The sequence below is a fragment of the Canis aureus genome, chromosome X, assembly GCF_053574225.1.
Source record: "Canis aureus isolate CA01 chromosome X, VMU_Caureus_v.1.0, whole genome shotgun sequence".
In the NCBI taxonomy this organism is placed as follows: Eukaryota; Metazoa; Chordata; class Mammalia; order Carnivora; family Canidae; genus Canis; species Canis aureus.
The window spans coordinates 71325894-71342433 of NC_135649.1; the positions used below are offsets into that span (position 1 = coordinate 71325894).

Consider the following 16540-nt stretch of genomic DNA (forward strand, 5'->3'; position numbering starts at 1 on the left):
CTAAATAAGCTTACTTTTCTCCCTCGCCCCCTTTGAGGAGTTGTGAAGCTAGCTTCTCTATATACATTGGCCAAATGTTAATCCCTCTACAACTTCCAAAATTGCTAATTGATTTGGAGCAAGTACTAAAAACGTTTAAGGTCTAAAAGAGGGTGGTATTCTAAGAATAACATAAAAAAAAAAAAAACCAACCCTGCATGTCCTGCTTTTCCCTACCTAAAAGGACATGCTTGGTGTTTTCCACTCCACTTTCCTTGGCCCCAGGTTAAAATGCAATCAGGCAATACATTCATTTTTGATGCAAGGAGTATTCAAGATACCTGGCTGTCCTTTGAGGGAGTGAATATTAGGTTTCTGCTTTTAACAAACAGAGTAGGAATGGGTGTGTAATAAAGTGCCTTATATTTTTGGATAGGCAATCCAGAAAGAAATCAAGTCTTAAGTTTAAGAAAAAAGAATGTGGAATATAGTGGAATGAAATTCCCAAATAAGTGATGAGGCGTGCTTGTGTAGGGGGCTTGTTTTGTGGTTTGTTTTGTTTAAATATTCTCATAATTTTTTATATCAATCACATTTTCAGTACTTGCTCAGGTGCTGATGAGAGTGATATTAAAATTGAGGCTAGTAGATATGAAGCATTTTTTGAGACATTTTAAAAAAGAGAATATTATGCACAATATCCCCAGCCCCAGCTTCACCACCCACTCTACCCTTCCCACTTCCACCCCAGTCCAGATTTCCTGCACTTTTATTATCGGTTACCAAGTCCCTTCCCACTTTCCTGAGGCCATTATTAATCTCTTCTATCTCCTTGCCAAATTCCAAAATTAGTTATCTCTCTCTAACCCCACGCTCCAACTTCTATCATCTAACCTCATTTCTTCACCTCTTTGCTACTGGTTTCAAGATGGCCTTCGTGCTGGGTTAAGAAGAGGAAAGGCCATAAAACAATTGTTGAGGCAGTCAGTGTTCAGGTTACCTAGGCATTAGTTCAGACTAAAATGTCAGTTTTCCTCATTTAACTAATAGGGTACAGGTTGAATATGCTATGAAGAAAAAAACTCAAAAAGGTTGTAGAGGAAGGGAGTGGCATAAGGATAAGCTCCTAAAATAGGAAATATTTTATGTTTTATGTTTTTAATTGCAAATATATCTTACAAAATTGTCAAACTCAGTATTCTTTAATACACGTAGTCATTACCATCTGTTAGACTATGAACATTTACAGTGCAACAGGACTCGCATGACTTGCCCAAAGTTGCCTAGAAATTTTATAAGTGGTGGAAGTGAAATTAACATTTAGGCCAATAGGTATGAAGAACTTATTTAGTTGCTCTAAATTACAGGACAATACAATGCACGACTCTACGAAAGACTAGAAAATAATTGAGGAAACAGGCAGTTTCCTAGAAAAATGGTCAAAATTAATTCAAAATGGAAGGAGGGAATTTCATAGGACAAAATTTTGGAAATGAAAAATCAAATATATAAAAAAACAAGGTACAGAACAGTTTTTGTGATATGCTAACATCTGGGTATAAAGTAAGGAGGAGGGAATATATATCCATATACTTTAATATTCACAGACTATGTCCCAATGGCTAAACAGATTGGTAACAGTGGTTGCCTCAGGAGACAAACAGGGACTGGCAGTAAGAGGTGGGAGGGACTACTTATTGACTTTTAAGGGAGGACTATTTGTTGTATAACCTTTCATGCAGTTTGAAATTTTTACCATATACATGTATTACTTTAACAAAAAGTTGCCAAAGATCTATTCTTCCCTCCCACCTACAAGGTGCTGGATGGTTTCACAGGCTATTTATTCATTCAAGACTTCAAGGAGCAGATCATTTTTACATTACATAAATTTTCCAGAGAAGAAGAAATAAAATTTGTGTATTTATTTTAGGGACCCAGTGTAAACATAGTATCAAACCTGACAAAGATAGTACTAAAAAAGAAAACTTTGTATCAGTCTCACTTATTAATATTAGGTACAAATATGTTACACTATTAGTAAATCCAGCAGTTGCAGCCCTGGCCCAGCCCATCCCTTACCCCATTCTCTCCATTCTCTAATCCCTTCCCACTTTCCTGAGGCTTTTTATAACTTTTATATTCACACCTATCTCCAAACTAAGTTCTCTCTCTGACTCATCTACCACATGCCTCGTCCCTAGGCTTTCCTAGTGCTTCTGACTCAGGATTGCCTTGCCCCTGGGCTAGGAGGAGGTCAGATTATATAAAGCAATCATATATTCAGTCAGTATTAAGGTTACCTGGGTGCTCTTTCAGGCTACACATACCTGTTCCCTGTTTGACAAACAAGATAGAAGATTGGTATGAGATGAAGTAGAGTGCTATGTATTTTTGGATAGGCACTCCACAAAATTCCAGAGTCACTCTAAAGGTAAAAAGATATAAAGGACATAAACAACTTACAGAATAGGTAGGAATTGCCATCACATTTTTTTCAGTTACAAGCATGTCCAGCAACATATGATTGCATTAATTATTCTTTTTAAAACCATAGTTATTTTCAATAGAGCAGTTGACATTTGATATTTTTAATCCAGAAAATTATATTCACACACTTAGCATATGTCCAAATTATAATTGTGTAGCAAAAGAAATAATTTTATAATTTATTTTTAATGCTTGTACATTTGTGCATATTATTCAATATGATTCATACTTTCCCAAAAATTTTGCTATGAAAATAACCAAATACATAGAAAAGTTGAAGGAATAGTACAGTGAGCACCCATATACACACCACCTAGAATTCTACAAGTCACCTTTTGCTATTTCTGCCTTGTTACATTTCTATCCATCTGTCCACTCAACATATCTCTTCATGCATCATTTATTTCATTCTTTAAATATTTCAAAGTAAAGACATTAGTATACTTCATGCCTATACACTTAAGCATGCATTGTTTGAAAAGGAAGAGATAGATCTTTGTGTATTGACACAGGAAGAGGTCCACAATATATTAAATGAAAAAAAGCAGCATAGAAAAAAAATTATTTGTGTTAAGTATAAAGATTAATGCAGACAGGAATTCAATTCCCAACAGTATCCATTTTTCACTTATTCCTTTCTTTTTTTACATTTCTAAACTTAAATTCAACTTGCCAACATATAGTTTAACACCCAGTGCTCATCCCATCAAGTGCCCTCCTCCGTGCCTGTCACCCATTCACCCCATCCGCCAGCCCACGTCCCCTTCCACAACCTTAAGTTTGTTTCCCAGAGTTAGGAGTCTCTCATGGTTTGTCTCCCTTTCTAATTTTTCCCACTCCATTTCCCTCCTTTCCCTTATAATCTCTTTCACTATTTCTTATATTCCACGTATGAGTGAAACCATATGATGATTGTCTTTCTCCAATTGACTTATTTCACTCAGCATAATACCCTCCAGTTCCATCCATGTCAAAGCAAATGGTGGGTATTCATCTTTTCTGATGGCTGAGTAATATTCCACTGTGTGTGTGTGTGTGTGTGTGTGTGTGTGTATACACCACATCTTCTTTATGCATTCATCTGTTTGGGGATATCATGGCTCCTTCCACAGTTTGGCTATTGTGGACATTGCTGCTATAAACACTGGGGTGCGGGTGTCCCGGAGTTTCACTACATCAGTATCTTTGAGGTTAAATACCCAGTAGTGCAATTGCTGGGTCGTAGGGTAGCTCTATTTTTAACTTCTTGAGGAACCTCCACACTGTTTTCCAGAGTGGCTCTACAAGTTTGCATTCCCACCAACAATCCAAGAAGATCCCCCTTTCTCCACATCCTCTCCAACATTTGTTGTTTCCTGCCTTGTTAATTTTCCCCATTCTCACTGGTGTGAGGTGGTATCTCATTGTGGTTTTGATTTGTATTTCCCTGATGGCAAGTTTCCCTTATTCCACTTTTGTTCACTTTGGCAATGTGTCCAGACCCAAGTATTGAATCGACCAGTCAAGTCAATCATGGTGATCTTGTCCTCCAATTTTCCAACTTCCTTTGCTGATCATATGACCGTATGATCCAGTTTTGGCTAATGAGAACAAGAAAGAAGTCATCCAGGGAGGTTTCTTGAAAAGCATTTGCTTTATTTGATAGAAAAGATAGATTCAGCTTACATAGTTTGCCTCTTCCCCCAATCTTCCTTCCTTGAATACATATCTGTATGTATTCCATGTCTGAAGGTGCAGCGACTAATTTCCACCTAAAAGAAGACAAAGATAAGGATAAAGGGTTATGTGCTAAGGATGGTCTTTTCATTTTCTATGTAATTTTTTAAAAGAATTATCACATATATTCTTGTAATCCATGAATAAGTGTATTGCTATTAAAATGGAGATAAACCATCAACAATTCAAATTAAATTTTGGAAACTTAAATGAGAAAGAGCATGATAAAGTACCAAAATGTGAGCAATAAAGTTAAATATATCCTATTGGAAGAATAGTCTGTCTTACCCTGAATTTCTTTCAGAAAGCAGAGCCTGAGACAAGGACTTTTATATACATGTTGATCTAGCGAGCCAAGTATTTCTTCCCTTACCTCCTTTGGTTATTCCTTCTGCCTCTTTTTCTGGTCCTTCACTATCTTGCTTCTTAGCAGCAATACCCTCCTTTTTTTGTAGTTAGGAAGGAGGACTGTGGGAGAATTTCTTGGCTCAGTGGACAAAATAACTAAAAATGTAGGATGTCTAGTCATTGTTTGTTCTGAATAAGTTCATCTGAAAAGTGTACTTGTCAAAAGTGAACAAAACCTTTGCAATTAGGCTTTCATTAAAATAATACACAGAGCAAAGAGAAATGTGCCTGCTGGACTACACATTTCTTCTTCCCACCTTTCCTCAACATCTCTTTTTTCAAAAAGGACGTTTGTAAATAAGGAAAGGAGGAGGAAGGATAGGAAAGGAAAGAACACTCTGAAGAGTATGGAACAGCTTCACTTTCCTTTCTTTAAGTAAACTACAATATGAAAACACTATTTGGAATCATTTTAAAGCAGGTTTCTTCTATAAGAATTCCTTGGGAAAGGAATATGGTGTGAGTTGGCATGGCAAAGTGGGGCTGAGGCCACTGATTTTCCTAGATCTTGCAGTCCCTAAGGATGCATACATAATCTACTAATATCTGAACTATTTTTATGAAAATTTAAAATATGGTTCTTCAGGCTTCCAAATTATTTCCTACTTCTGTTTATGTGTGAATTCTTAGAAAAGCCCACTGCTTTAAAGTATGTGAGATGAGCAAGAAACAAGCTAAGAGAGAAACAGAGCCATCTCATTCCTATTATTTGATTTCGTTGGAACTTAAAATTCATTGATCTACTGATATTTCACTGTCTCACATCCCGCTGATGTCCTCTCTGCCCTACTTATTCCGCTTAAACTCCGTTGATGATCACTATGCTCACTTCTTTGCAAGACTCTCAACTCCCTTGGCCCTGTTTTGCTTCATCATATTTATGTGCCAAAGTCTAGCCCCAGTTAAACCCAACACCAGATCTACTTGGTGCCTGCCACAGTGAGCTAAGTGTGATTGGAGTAAAGCATGCAATTATGCTGACTGGTCTCACTTTAAATGACTGCAAATCTTTATGGACTGGTTAATGCTGCCTGGTGATCTCACATATTTTGTAAGTCCATTCACTCACCCAATCACCTAGATTTTATTATACCTTCTTTCTCCTCAACATTTTCTCTCTAGTCCTGAATTTCACATGACAACTTTGTCTTCAACTTCACTAACATAAAAGCAATAGAAAGAGTTCTACAGACTTTTACCACCGCAACTACCCACTTATAAACAGATGCAACTACATTCTCTGCCCTTGCGCCTGACAAATGTCATTATTAGATAAGGCTAACCTCATTCACTCATGTCCTAGATCCAATCCCCTATCTTGCCACTCAAGGATAACATGTAAAGGTTAAAAGAAAAATTCTACATAAATGAAATGAGTTCATTAAAATAACAAATAACCTAGCAGGTTTAGAATAATAACTAATCTCTGCTTGGGGTCTACTATTTTAGAAACCAATTTCATATACATTATTGCATCTGATCCTCACGAAAATTCCGTGAACTTTTATTATTCTTCCTATTTTATGAAAAAAATGAGACTAAAACAGGAAAAGTGATTTATTTCAAATTGCTCAGAAATTTATTAGTGATAAAAGTGGGATTAAAATTAAGGCCAAGAGTAATAATGGAGTTTTTTTATTTATATGAGTACTATGTACATATGTATGCAAACAAGTTTAAAAACATCAAAGAGATGGGTAGATTCTTAAGAAAATATAAATAAAACCTGCCTCAGGAGGATTTAGAAAATCTTATCAGAACAATATCTATGTAACAACATGTTTTATCTTTAAAAAATATTTTACTTGAGTAGAGGTGATACACAATGTTACATTAGTTTCAGTTGTACAACATAGTGATTCAACTTCTGTATACATTATGCTATGCTAACCACAGGGACAGCTGCCACCATAGGATGCTATTACAATATCATTGACTATATTTCTTATGGTGCGCTATTTTATTTCTGTGATTTATTTATTCCATAACTAGAAACCTTGATCTCCCACTCCACTTCACCCATTTTGTGTACTCCACTCTGCCTAGTCCCTCTGGCAACCACCAATGCTCTGTATTTGTAGGCCTAATTCTGCTCTTTATTTGTTTTATTTTTTAGATTCCATATGTAAATGAAATCATGTGACATTTGTCATTCTCAGTCTGACTTATTTCACATAGCATAATACCCTCTAGGTCCATGGATGATGTTGTAAATGGCAAGAACTCATCCTTTTATGGCTGTGTAATATTCAACTATATATATCTCAATGGACACTTAGGTGACTTCAATATCTCGACCATTAAATAATGCTGCAATAAGCATAGAAGTGCATTTATCTTTTCAAATTACTGTTTTCATTTTCTTTTGGTAAATACTCAGTAGTGGAATAACCAGATCGCATGATATTTCTATGTTTAATTTATGGAGGAGCCTCCACATGTCTTAACTACAGTGACAGCACTGATTTACATTCTCACCAACAGTGCAGGAGTGTCCCTTGGTCTCCATATATTTGCCAACACTTGCTCCTTATCTTTTTTATGTTAGCCATTCTGACAGGTATGAGATGATATCTCATTTTAATTTGCATTTCTATGATGATTAATAATGCAAAACATCATTTCATACATCTGTTGGCCAACTGTACATCCTCTTTACAAAAATGTCTATTGAAAACAAACCCCCCAAAAAAAACAAAAAACAAAACATGTCTATTGAAGTGTCTGCCATTTTTAAAGATTTTATTTATTTATTCATGAGAGACACAGAGAGAGAGGCAGAGACACAGGCAGAGAGAGGGAGAAGCAGGCTCCATGCAGGGAGCCCAATGTGGGACTCAATCCCGGGTCTCCATCTCGGGTCTCCAGGATCATGCCCTGGGCTGAAGGTGGTGCTAAACCGCTGAATCACCAGAGCTGCCCGTGTCTGCCTTTTTTTTTTTTTTTTGCATTTTTAAATCAAATTATTTGTAAGGTTTTTTGGTGTTGTGTTGATTAAATTTTTGTATATTTGGAAATTAAGCCTTCATTGAATACATAATTGGCAAATATCTTTTCCCATTCAGTAGGTTGACTTTTTGTTTTGTTCATTTCCTTTGCTGTGAAAAATCTTTTTATTTTGATGTACCTCCAGTAGTTTATTTTTGGTTTTGTTTTCCTTGTCTTAGGAGACATGCCTAGAAAAACGTTGCTACGGCTGATGTCAGAGAAATTACCATCTGTGTTCTCTTCTAGGACTTTTTTATGATTTCAAGTCTCACATTTAGGTCTTTTGTCCATTTGGAGTTTATTTTTGTGTATGGTGTAAGAAAGTGGTCCAGTTTCATTGTTTGCATGTTACTGTCCAGTTTTCCCATTGGATATTCTTGCCTCCTTTGTTGTAGATTGAAATTATAAGCATGGGTTTACTTCTGGGCTCTGTTCTATTGACATATGTGTCTATTTTTGTGCCAATGCAATACTGTTTTGATTACTATAGCTTTGTAGTATATCTTGAAATCTAGGATTACAATACCTCAAGCTTTGTTCTTCTTTTTCAAGATTACTTTGTGGTTCCATATAAATTTTAGGATTATTTGTTCTAGTTCTCTGAAAGATATTGTTGGTATTTTGATAGGAATTGCATTAAATCTATAGATTGCTTTGGGGATGTATGGACATTCTAACAATAGTAATTCTTCCAATCCATGAGTATAGACATCTTTTCATTTGTTTGTGTCATTTTCAATTCTATCATTAATACTTTATAGTTTTAAGAGTACAAGTCTTTCACCTCTCTGGTTAAGTTTATTCCTAGGTGTTCTGTTAGATACAATTATAAATGGAATTGTTTTCTTAATTTCCCTTTCTGCTACTTTATTATTAGTGCATAGAAGTGCTACCAATTTCTGGGTATTAATTTTGTATCCTGTGACTTTATTGAATTTATTTATTACTTCTAATAATTTTTTGGTGAAGTATTTAGGGTTTTCTATGTATAGTATCATGTCATCTACAAATAGTGCTGGTGTAACTTCCTCCTTAGCCATATGGATGCCTCATTTCTTTTTCTTCTCTAATTATTGTGTCTGAGACTTCCAGCACTATGTTGAATAAAAGTGGTGAGAGTGAATATCCTTGTCTTGTTCCTGATATTAGAAGAAAACTTCTAAGTTTTTCAACATTGAATATAATGTTTACTTTGGGGTTTTCATATGTGGCATTTATGATATGGAGGTATTTTCCTTATAAACCCACTTTGTTGAGAGTTTTTATCATGAACAGATGTTGTATTTTATTAAATAATTTTTCTCCATTTATTGAGATGATCATATGATTTTTATCCTTTGTTTCGTTGATGTGGTATATCACATTGATTGATTTTCAGGTATTGAACCATCCTTGCACCTTAGAATAAATCCCACTTGTGATGTTTTTGGTTTTGGTATCAGGGTAATGCTGGAGTTGCAGAATGTATTTGGAGATTTCCTTCCCTTTCTCTGTTTTGGAATAATTTGAGGAGAATAAGTATTAACTCTTCTTTAAATGTTTGGAGGAATTCATCTGGTCCTGGACTTTTAAGTTTTTAGTTGTGTTTTTATTACTGATTCAATTTTGTTATTACTAATTGATCTGTTCAGATTTTATATTTTTTCTTTTTAAGTTTTTTTTTTTTTAATTTTTATTTATTTATGATAGTCACAGAGAGAGAGAGAGGCAGAGACATAGGCAGAGGGAGAAGCAGGCTCCATGCACTGGGAGCCTGACGTGGGATTTGATCCCGGGTCTCCAGGATCGCGCCCTGGGCCAAAGGCAGGCGCCAAACCGCTGCGCCACCCAGGGATCCCCAGATTTTATATTTTTTCTTGATTCAGTTTTGGAAAATTATATATTTCTAAGAATTTATCCATTTGTGCTAGGTTGTCCAATATACTGGCATATAATTTTTGTACTATTCTCTTATAATCCTTTGTATTTCTGTGGTATCAGTTGTTACTTCTTTTCTTTCTTCTTTTTAAAATTTTATTTTTTTCTTGATGAGTCTACCTAAGGATTTATCAATTTTATGTATATTTTCAAAGAAGCAGCTCTTGGTTTTGTTGATTCATCTTTTTTTGACTCTGTGATTTATTTCTGACCTTATCTTTATTATTTCTTTCATTCTACTCACCTGGGGCCTTTTTTGTTCTTTTTCTAGTTCCTTTTGGTGGAAAATTAGATTGTTTATTTGAGATTTTTCTTGTTTCTTGGGGTAGGTCTATATTGCTATTGATTTTCCTCTTAGAATTGCTTTCATCCAATCCCAAAGACTTAGAACATTTGTGTTTTCATTTTATTTGTGATCATCTTTTAAATTTCTTCTTTGATTTCTTCATTGACCCATTGGATTTTTAGTAACATGTTGCTTAATGTCCATTTGTTTGTGTTTTTTCCAGGTTTTTTTCTTGTGATTAATTTATAGTTTCTTCTCATTGTGGTCGAAAAAGATGCAGGGTATAATTTCAATCTCCTTAAATTTATTGAAACTTGTTTTGTTGCCTAGCATATGATCTTTTCTAGAGAATGTTCCATATGCACTTATTTTTAGATGGAATGTTCTATATAAATCTGTTATGTCCATCTGGTGTAATGTGTCATTCAAAGACACTGTTTATTTATTATCTGCCTGAATGATCTATCCGTTGATATAAGTGGAGTATTAAAGTGCTCTACTATTATTTTATTGTCATTTATGTCTCTTTATGCCCACTAGAATTGCTTTATGTATTCACATGCTCCAGTGTTTGCTGCATAGATATTTACAGTTGTTATAACCTCCTGTTGGATTAATCCCTGCTTATCTTTATATAATGACTTTCTTTGTCTCTTTTTACAGTTTCTTTGACTGCTCACTTTAGGGGCACCTGGGCGGCTCAGTCAGTTAAGCATCTGCCTTCAACTTAGGTTGTGATACTTGGGTCCTGGGATCTAGTTTCCATCAGGCACCCTACTCAGTGGAGAGTCTGCTTCCCTCTCTCCCTGCTCATGCTCTCTCTCTTTCAAATAAATAAATAAAATCTTTTTAAAAATTGCTCATTTTATGTATTTTATGCACACATGCAGGTAACATGCAGTTTTGAGTGATGTTATGACAGATAAATTTTTTACTCTGAATCCAATAAAATTCTATTTTAATCCCATGAATATTGTGAACTTAAACTGATGTCATATTATCAACTTTAAATATTTGGAAAATTTAAAATATTCTTTTTGTTTACGTTTTGAATTTGTTTATAACAGGCATTTTAAAAAGTGACTTTTAAAAAAGGTTTTATTGGGGCAGCCCCAGTGGCTCAGCGGTTTAGTGCCTGCCTTCAGCCCACGGCGTGATCCTGGAGACCAAGGATCAAGTCCCATGTCAGGCTCCCTGCATGGAGCCTGCTTCTGTCTCTTCCTCTCTCTCTCTCTCTCTCTCTCTCTCTCTCATGAATAAATAAATAAAATCTTAAAAAAAATAAAATAAAAAAGGTTTTATTTATTTATTTATTTATTTATTTATTTATTTGAGAGAGAATGAGCACATGAGTGAGGGGGAGGGAGAGAAGGAGAAACAGACTCCATGCTGAGCTGGGAGCCTGATGTAGGGGTCCATCCTAGGACACCAATATCACGTTCTGAGCCCAAGTCAGATAGATGCTTAGCAGAATGAGCCACCCAAGCACCCCTAAAAAAGATTTTTTTAAATAAATTTGAGGGTTTTATTTTATTTTTACTTTGAAATTACTCTAGACTTGTAGAAAGTTGCAAGGTACAGAGTCCCAGGTAACTTTGACCTCAGAGTGACATCTTATATACTTGTAGTACAATGTCAACACCAGAAAATTGACATCAGAGAACTAGACTACTAAGAACTAGTGAACTAGACTCCTGATCTTAGTAAATTTTCACCTTTTTTTTTCTTTTTATGAGAGACATGGAGAGAGAGGCAGAGACCTAGGCAGAGGGAGAAGCAGGCTCTGCAGGGAGCCTGTTGCGGGACTCAGTTCCCAGATCCTTAGCTCATCCCCTGAGCCAAAATCAGACACTCAACCGCTGAGCCACCCAGGCATCCCAAATTTAAAACTTTTGTGTGTGTGTGTGTGTGTGTGTGTGTGTAGTTCATTACAGTCTTTGTTTTCAAGTCTATTTTGTCTGATTTAAGTATTGGTCCCCAGCCTTTTAAAAAATATATTTTAAATAGTCAGAGTATCAGTTCTCTAAACCAGAAGTTCAAAACATTATTTATAAAAGGACAGAAATTAAATGTTTTAGGCTATGAAGACCTATTGATTCTCTTGCATATTTTTTGTTTTGTTTTGAATTTTTACATTTCTTTAAAAATGTAATGTCTTAGCCTGTTTGAACTGCTACAACAAAATTCCACAGACCGATTCCTTATAAACAATAGAAACATATTTTTCACGGTTCTGGATGCTAGAAGTCCAATATCTAGGCAATAGCACTAAAGCCATTTTTCTGGTTTATGACTGGCACCTTTTCATTATGTCCTCGTATAGTGGAATGGGCTAGAGGGTTCAGTGGGTTCTCTTTTATAAAAGTATTAATCCCATTCATGAGGGCTCTACTCTTAGGACCTAATAACCTCCCAAAAGCTCCACCTACTAATACCATAACCTTTGGGGTGATTTAGAATTTCAGCATATGAATCTGGAAGAGGGAGCACAAACTTACAGACCATAACACACAAAAAACACTTTTTAACTTAAGGGGCAGCACAAAAATAGGCTGCAGGCTGGATTTTGTGTGTAGGCTATAGTTTGCCAATTCATGCTTTAGATCTAACTACCTTGTTTACAAGATATACAAACGGCAGTGGAACATGTTCAATTATACCATAGGGATGCAATCAGCAAAATCCAAACTGAGGGAAGCTCTAATCTATAAACAACCTGTTTGTGGTGTATCCTCAAAAGCAAACATCTCTTCTTCAGTCCTGACTTTGAAAATAAATTGTAAGAGCAAAAGTCAATTGCTATATGTAAATTTTACTTGGATCTTGATTCAGAAAGATATAGGATTAAAAACTGCCATTTGAGACAATCTGGCTAATTTCAATACTGATGGAATTAATGAATATTGAGATTAATGAATGGTTTTATTTTGTTTTATTTATTTTTGGTATGATAACAACTTGTCTATATCTCCCCCAAAATTCTGTTGGGATTTTGATTGGAATTGCAATTAATTTATACATCAACTTGGGAGGACCGACATTTTAACAACATTGAGACTTCTAACACATGAATATAGAATATATTTTTCTATTTATTTACATCTTTGATTTCTTTCATCAATATTTTATAGTTTTCAGCAAAATGTATATAGATTTTTGTTAAATTTATACTTAAGCATTTCATTTCCAGCATTATTGTAAATGGTATTTTTAAAATATCAAATTCTACTTATTCATTGCCGGTATGTATACTGACATTTTATTTTTTTATTTTTTTTCTGACATTTTATTCTGCAATCTTGCTAAACTCATTTATTAGTTTTAGGAGATTTTTGTAGATTTATTGGGATTTCTGGGTGAACAATAATGTCACCTGTGAATAAGGACAATTTTATTTCTTCCTTTCCAATCTGGATGCCTCATTTCTTTTCTTGTCTTTTTACACATGATAGGACTTCCAGTATGACACTGAACAGGAGTGGTGAGAGAGGACATCCTTGCTTTGTTTTTAAACTAATTAAGTATGACATTAGAGTATATTTTTCACTGATGCTTTTTATTAGATTAAGGAAGTTCTTATCTATTTCTAGTTTGCTGAGAGTTTTTATCAGAAATAGGTGTTGAATTTTGTTGAATATTTTTTCTGCATCAATTGCAGAAAATGCTTGCCATATGATATGATAGTATGGTTTTCCTTATTTCATCTGTTAAAATGGTGAATAATAGATTGATTTTTCAAAATGTTGAATCAGGTTGTTATCCTAAGATAAAACGTACCTAGTAGGGATCCCTGGGTGGCGCAGTGGTTTAGCACCTGCCTTTGGCCCAGGGCGTGATCCTGGAGACCCGGGATTGAATCCCAGCATCGGGCTCCCGGTGCGTGAGCCTGCTTCTCCCTCTGCCTATGTCTCTGCCTCTCTCTCTCTCTCTGTGTGACTATCATAATTAAATAAAAATTTTTTTAAAAAACCTACCTAGTAGTATTGTATTACCCATTTTACGTATTGTGGGGTTTGATGTTAATGTTTTGCTAAAGAGTTTTTTGAAGAAAGGATTTTAATCAACAGTTTTCTTTTAATATCTTTGTTTTGGTATTAATGAAATGCTGGCCTCATAAAATGAGATAGGCCTCATAAAGTGCGATATCCTATTTTCTATTGGGAAGTGTGTAGAATTGGTATAATTTCTTTGTCAATATTTAGTAAAATTCATCAGTAAAACTATTTGGGCCTGAATTTTCTTCTTTGGAAGTTTTTAAACAGTAAATTCACTTTATTTAATAAACACAGGATTATTTAGGCTATCTATGTCTTCTTGAGTGATTTTTGATGGTTGATCTCTTCTAAGGAATTGGTTTATTTTATTTAAATTGCTAAATTATGGGCATAGAGTTGTTTGTAGTAATTCTTATTACCCTTTTAATGTCTGTGCAATCAGAGATCTCTTTCATTTCTGATGTTGGTAATGTGTGTCTTCTTTTTCTTATTCAGATTTGCTTCAAGTTTATCAATCGTATTGATCTTTGGAAAGAACCATCTATTGGTTTCATTTATTTCCACTAATATCTTTCCCTTTTTTACTTCATTCACTTCTCCTCCAATCTATATTATTTTCTTCCTTCTGCTTGGTTTAGGTTAAATTCTCATCTGCTCTTTTTTCTTTAATTTTGCTATTTAGAGGTTTACATTACCAACATAAGATCTTTTTTCTTTTCTAATGTAAGAATTTAATGCTATAATTTTCTTCCTAAGCACAGTGATAGCTACATACTACAAAAATTGATGCTTATTTTCATTTTCATTTAGTTCAGAATATTTTAAATTTCCTTGATTCTTCCTTTTGATGCAGAAGGTATTTAGAAATGTGTTGTTTACTTTACAAAATTTTTGAAATTTCTCAAGATATTTTGTTATTAAAAAAAAGATATTTTGTTGTTAATCTCTTATTTAATTTCATTATAGTTTGAGAACATATTTTGTATGATTTGTATCCTTTTCAATTTTAAAGTTTGCCTTATGACTTAGAATATGGTCTATGTCAGTGACTATTTCAAGTGTGCTTAAAAAGAATGTCTATTCTACTGTTAAGTGGAGTGCTCTATAAATATTAGTTAGCTCAAGTGGACTGATTGCATTGTTTATGTAATCTATATTCTTTAGCATTTTCTGCCTACTTGTTCTATCAATTACTAAGAAAGCAGTGTTGAAGTCTTCAATTATACTTGTGAATTTATCTATTCCTCCTTTCAGATTTATCAGTTTTTGCCTTATATTTTTTGAAAGTGTGTACACATTTAGAATATTTATGTCTTCTTAGGGAACTGACACTTTTATCATTATGTAATGTTTTTATTCCTGATAGCATTCCTGGTTCTAAAGTCTAGTTTTTCTGAGGTTAGTAGAGGTACTCCTGCTCTCTTTTGGCTAGTGTTTGCATGGTATTTTTGTTATCTTTTTACTTTTAATATAATAGATTTTTATATTTAAAGTAAGTTTCTTTTAAACAGCATACAGTTGGATCTTACATTTTTACCCAGTCTTTGTATTGTAATGGATATATTTAGACCATTACATTATTGATATGTTTGGCTTTATATATACCATCTTGCAATATGATTTTTTGTTTTATCCGATTTTTGTTTCTCTCTTCTTCTTTTTCTGATTTCTTTCTGATTAATTCACTGCTTTTTATCATTCCATTTTTTATCCTTTTTTGGATGATTAGCTATAATTATTTGTTGTATTAGTTCAGTGGTTACTTTAGGGCTTATATTAAATATCTTTACTATATCACAATCAAGTGATATATTCAAGTAATTTATACTTCTTCATTTATAGTATGAGAATCTTATAGCAGAACGCTTCCATTTCTCTCTTCCTGATCTTTGTGCACTTGCTTTCATATAACTCACTTCAACATATATTATAAAATCTGTCATACATGGTTGCTACTTCTTTAAATAGCCCATAGTCTTTTATACCTATTTAAATGGTAAGAAAACAGAGTCTTTACATATATTTACCATTACTGCCTTTCTGGAGCTCTTCATTTCTTTGTGTAGTCCAAGATTCCCACCGGTATCATTTGTCTACCATTTGAAGAAATTCCTTTAATATTTCTTGTAGAGTAGGTCTACTAGCAGTGAGTTATTTCATCTATTTTATGTCTGAAACTATCTTTATTAAAGCCTCAAGGGTTTTTGTAACAGCTTTATTGAGATATAATTCACATATCATATAATTCAGTATATAGTTCAATGACTTTTGGCATATCACAGAGTTATGCATCCATTGCCATAATCAATTTTACAAATTTTCATCACCCTAAATAGAAATCCTGTATCCTGTAGTCATTACCTGACAATCTCCCATTGCGCATTCCCAGCCCTAAGCAATGACTAATCTAGTTTCTGGACATTTCATATAAATGGAATCACACAATATGTGGGCTTCTTTCACTTAGCATATGTTCTCAGGGTTCATCTATGTTGAGGTATGTATCAGCATTTCATCCTTTTTTATGGCTGAGTAATATTACATTGTATAGACAAGCCATATCTTGTTTCTGCACTCATCAGTTCATGGACATTGGGATTATTTCCATTTATTTTAGTTATTATGAATAATGCTGCTATGAACTTTTGTATGAAAGCTTTTATGTGGACGTAAGTTTTATATACCTAAGAGTAGAATTGCTGGGTTATATGGTAACTTTATATTTGACATTTTAAGGAACTACCCTCCAGTTTACCAACAT

General features: G+C 34.2%; 1 long non-coding RNA gene across 1 annotated transcript in view; it reads right to left on the bottom strand.

The window, feature by feature from the left end:
- LOC144308463 (uncharacterized) overlaps positions 1–16540 on the bottom strand; it is an 852603-nt gene that overhangs the window by 747539 nt on the left and 88524 nt on the right. The gene's annotated exons all lie outside the window — the stretch shown is intronic.